Raw genomic sequence first — 5750 nt, forward strand, 5'->3', positions numbered from 1 at the left:
CAACATGTATAAGAATAAAAATAAATCCATATCTATCACCATGCACAAAACTCAAGTCCAAATGAATTGAAGACCTCAACATAAAAATCAACCACACTGAACCTCATACAAGAGGAAGTGGGAAGTACAGTTGAATGCATTGTCACAGGAGACTACTTCCTAAATATAATCCCATTAGCACAGACACTGAGAGAAACAATAAGTGGGATCTCCTAAAACTGAGAAGGTTCTGTAGAGCAAAGGACATGGTCAACAAGTCAAAATAACAGCCTACAGAATGGAAAAAAAATCTTCAGTAACCCCACATCAGAAAGGGATTTGTGGGTGTTCTGCATTTTAGTGTGGTGCCTACTACAGAAGCAGGAATAAGACCATTGATCCCCAGGATCTGTAGTTACAGACAATTGTGAGCTGCCCAGTAAGAACTCAGGCCACCTGCAAAAGCAGTATGTGTTCTTAACCACTGAGTGCTCTCTCCAACTCCTTAGTAGTTCATATGGAACTGTAATTTAATAATGCTATGTTGCATTATAAATATATTTGTTCCTACAGCCTATGACAAAGAAGGATGGAGGTGATAGAGAATGGGCTTAGAAAGCACTTGCTTTCTTTAAACCACGTCCTGCTTAGCATCTCATGCTGGCCACAAAATACCCATTTTTCCTGCCTCAGTGTCTTGGGTGCTGTGGTTCCAGACACATGTCTCTGCACACTGAAGGCATTATCATATTTTAAGAATTCTATTATTTTAACTTGTGCTTTCATTCTGATGCCAATTGTGAACAGATTTACTTTATTTTTATAGGTGTTGCTAAATCATCCTTTTTTTTTAAAAAAAAAAAAAAAAGACAGGAGCGATGACCTGCCATATGCTACAACAAAGCCAGACAGGCTTTGATTTTATTAGTTTGTTGCAATCTTTCTTAGTGGGATCTGGAATATTCTGAAAATCCAATTAGATTAGAACAGTCAGCCAAAAGTAGTTTTTAGATTCATTAGTTTAGGGGGCTTACATATCCCAGCTGTGGTCATTTTGTATAAACAGTGGCATATTTTAGCTGTTTTTGTTTTGTTTACCAAAACTAGCAATACTAAACCATAATAAACAAGGGCAGTGTGGGGCAGAGAGGCACCTTCTGATTAGTCTTCACACAGAATAGCTGGGACCTTTGAGCAACTACCTTATGTCCAAATGCTTCTAAACATGTACCCTTTCTATTCACATAAGGTAATAGAGGGTTATGACATGGGTGTAAATATCATGGCCCTCTTGAGACCTCTATACACCACTTTCAGTGACAGCTGTCAGCTGTGATCATCATTGTCATAAGTTATCCGTGTAGCTTATTCAAGTCAATCTTCATTCATTTGAAGGCTAATATTAAAATGAACATACGGCCATGACTCACATTGTGGGTAAAGTATGCCTAGAACCATAACTACAACATAAATAGATAATCAAACACATAAACAATGATCCACTGCTGCATTACACAAGCTAAGGGAGTTGTAGAGCAGGAAGATGCTTAAATTGTTATCTTAATTTCTCACTCAATTTTTGGCTGAGCACATATCAAAAAAATCCTATAATGTTATTTATCAAGCTAAACCACGATTTATGATTACCACTTACTAGAATTAAAAGCACTACATACTCCTGCAAATGCATGCTGAGATATTTGCTGCATGTTGATTTTTGTTACTGTATATTTGTAACTTCGTTATTGATCTCTCTTGTAAAGCATGAGGTTACATAAAGTACAGTTTTGTTAACTAAACTGTATTTATCATGTATGACAGCTACCGAGAGACTCACTCTACTGAAACTAAGGGAGATAAATGGATAATGTTTCCACAACATAAAGTTTGTACATCTGTATTTAATTTCAGTACTTAGATGATACTTTGTTCATGTACGCTGAGATGTTGACAGAACAGAACTAATGAAGTCACACAGGTTTTGGGTTTCTTGCTGTGCTCTGCACTCTCCACTCTTCCTCTCTACAGCTGGATACCGCACTGAAAACTTGAAAGTGATGCTTTCTCAGCACGATCATCCTACTTTTTAAAAAGTGTTCTTCAATTTTCTGCTTTATTATAAATGAGATTGTTTTTTAATTTTTCTTCATTTTACATACCAATCACAGTTCCCCCTCCCTCCCCTTCTCCAGCTCCCCCACTTCTGCCAACCCATACCCTATTTATTCCTCAGAAAGGATAAGGCCTCCCGTGAAGATTCAACAAAGCCTGGCACATCAAGGCTAAGCAAGACATCCAACCATATGGAATTGGTTACAAAAAGCCAGTTTCTACACCAAGGATAGATTCAGGTCTCACTGTCAGGGGGCCCCACAAACAGACCAAGCTACACAACTGTTGCCCACTTCCAGAGGGGCCTAGTTCTGTCCTATGCTGGTTTCCTAGATATCAGTCTGGAGTCCATGAGCTCCCATTAGCTCAGGTGAGCTATCTTTCTCATTGGTCTCCAATTCCATCCCTCCCCCAGCCTTACCATTCTCCCTCATGATCTCATGCCCCTTCCCCTCCTCATTACACTTCCCTGTCCCCAGTTTAACCAGGATATCTCATCTATTTCCCCTTCCAGGGCGATGATTGCCCTTCTTAAAAAGTCCTTCTGTTTGCTGTTGCCTACTAAGACTGTGCCTGCCACACTTTCCAAGATAGTCCACAGGAAACGACATGCAGCAACTGACTAACATGAGACAACAGATAGAAAGGTTCCATGTCAGCCTTGACTTCTGCTCTTATAAACCAAGCTAGGTATTTCACAAAAGGAACCTTACAGAAAAAAATTAAAAAGAAAAGCAAACAACAAACAAATCAATCAATCAAAACAAAACAAAACAAAAACATTCTTGCAGTTTGGTTTGAGATTCTCAACAGCTATTTCAATCTGAAACTCAGTCCCCTCTGCATGGTTCTCTGTAGCACCACTTTAAAGCAGGTGTGTGTTTATGAAGATTTAACCATCTCCTGAAACACTTATGAACTTTGCAAACTACACCACTCCTACTCTCCAGCATATGAAACACTGGATCAGGCATCCCTACCATTCTCCAGTATATAGAAGACTGAATCAGGCTTTCCCATGACTTTCCAACATATGATAGGCTGGGTCAGGCACAAACACCATTCTCCAATATATAGAACACAGGACCAGGCATCCACAACCACTTTCATCAACACAGCTTACCTAACTGAAGCACCACCTCATCACACCGGGTACAATCACTACCTTGTATACATTACAGGTTAAGATTTCCCTCTGGTGAATAGCTTAATTTGATGAAAAAGTTTATATTGACATATTTACATAATCTCCCATAAATTTTCCTTAAGTAGAAGAGTATTGTAACTGCTGTCAAAGACTAGAAAACTGAGTCTCAGCACACTAAACAATTTGATTAATTTGCTCATTAAATCTTATTGAAAAGAAGACCGGAGAGCAGCTGATTTGATGACAGAGGCCTCAGCTTTAGCTTCCATGACTGTTGCTGGCAGATTTCCTTTGAAAGTCACAGGATGCTATGGCTAATTACCAAGACTGTGTCCTTAGTTTTCAGCAGGTCTTTTTTTTTGTTTGTTTGTTTTTGTTTTTTGTTTTTTGAGACAGGGTTTCTCTGTGGTTTTGGAGCCTGTCCTGGAACTAGCTCTTGTAGACCAGGCTGGTCTCAAACTCACAGAGATCCGCCTGCCTCTGCCTCCCAAGAGCTGGGATTAAAGATGTGCACCATCATCGCCCAGCTGTTTCAGCAGGTCATCTTAATTGTGCAGGTTCATATAGCTGGTTGTTGTCTAGCAATCTCCTCTGAGATTCAGTCTCATCCTAAAGTGGAGCTTAGTACAGGTGCTCTTCACGGGGAGGAAATGTCCCATTCTTCTGTGAATCTTATTAATATTAAAAAAAAAAAAGTGGAGAGCCTCAGGAAGTCCTTTACATGGAGTAAATGCAAAATCTTATTGATATCAGAAAGTAGAAAACTTGAGAACTTCAGGGAGTTCTTCACATGGAGTAAATGCAGGAGGCTCCTTCCCCACCAAATGAATATAAGCTGTAAAAACTCATGCTCAAAGTGGCCAAGCTGATTGACAAAGACAGAGACCACCTGGTCTTCCATGAAGAGGTTCAGCCCAGCAGAGCTACCCAAAAACGATGCTTCTAATTTGTTGAACTGCCTGTAGATTGGGCAGTTCAGTCCAGGTTTCCTGATCATGAAACATCATCAATTATGGTAAGGTTTACTTTTGATGATGCAGCTGTCTTTGAGTCATTTTGGCCCCATAAGCAACCGCTCACTCATATTTTTGTAAGTAACTCCAATAAAACTTACTGGTTCACCAAGTAAGACTCGGTTTGATCGCTATCTAGATTAAGCAGATGTTTGCTCATATCTCCCTAGGAATACTGTCAGACAACATTACTCCTTATGAGCTTACATTCTTAAAGCTGGGCATGGTGGTGCATAATTTTAATGCCAGCACTTGGGAGTCAGAGGTAGGCAGCTCTGTGAGTTTCAGGCCATCCCAGTCTAAATAATGAGTTCCGGGACACCCAAAACTACATAGAAAGACCCTGCCTTGGAAAAGAAGAGGGTGAGAAGGAGCAGGAGGAGGAAGACGAGGAGATCAAGAACAAGCGGCAGTAGCAGCTGCAACCTATAAAGCTAATTTTCAAATGCTAGGTCTCTATTTTATGGTTCATCAATCAATAAAGGCATCCTACCATGTCTTCTCATGGATTTCTCTTGTGTCTATATCACACCTCCTAGACATGACATCTTCATATAACCTGCAGAAGGTAATGCATACCAAATCAGGCAATAAACAGCAGATGCCACACTTATTAATGCTGCTTCTTTGTTATCCCTATTTGATGAGTAACTACAACATTTACTAAAACTAAGAAATACTAACAAGAATAGCAAATATGTGTGATATATACTGTAGTTACATAAAGGAAGATGGAATGAATGTGTTTCTTCTGCTCATTAACAGTATCACATTTCCCACACTTAATCACCTCCTAGCTTAATTGGTTTAGTTTTTTTAAACAACCTTGAATTGCCTCTTATGTGTACATTATAATGTTTGTCTATATTATAAGTAGTATGCCCTTCATAGATCATAATATATTAAATAGTAATAAAGTATTTTATGTATTGTTGTAGTCTCTAGTTTTTTTTTTTCATTTTTTTTGCACCCCCACCCTCCACTCACTCGGTCTGGCTCTCCTCAGCTGTAACCACCGCCCGGCCCTCCCTAGTTTTTTCAAGAAATTTATTTCAGAATTCCCTTGCCACCTCATTGAACTATCAGAATCTGTAGAAGTTTGTTTCTTATATAAAATCATAAAGCATTTGCATAAAAGCTATATAAAGACTCCTACAAACTTTAAAAATCTCAACTTATAATACCCATCACAGTATAAATGTTTTGAATATAAGTTTTATACTCTACTGGTTATTTAGGGAAAATGACAAGAAACAGATGAATGTGTTAAACATAGAAAAATTTTCTTTAAATATTATCACTCTCTTTCTGGTTGGACTCATAAATACAAAATAAATATATGCAAAGATACAACTATAAAGTTAACACTGAAGAAGATTTACATGTCAGCATCAACAAATACAGTGTGGAAGCATGCTTGAATGGAAGAATGTATATATGTATAGTTTTTTTTATCACCCATAGCTCTGTCTTTGTTAATAGGTTCTCTTGGGGAAATT

Source organism: Alexandromys fortis, unplaced genomic scaffold, assembly GCF_014885135.2.
Source record: "Alexandromys fortis isolate MF-2015 unplaced genomic scaffold, M_Fortis_MF-2015_v1.1 scaffold_66, whole genome shotgun sequence".
NCBI classification, from domain to species: domain Eukaryota; kingdom Metazoa; phylum Chordata; class Mammalia; order Rodentia; family Cricetidae; genus Alexandromys; species Alexandromys fortis.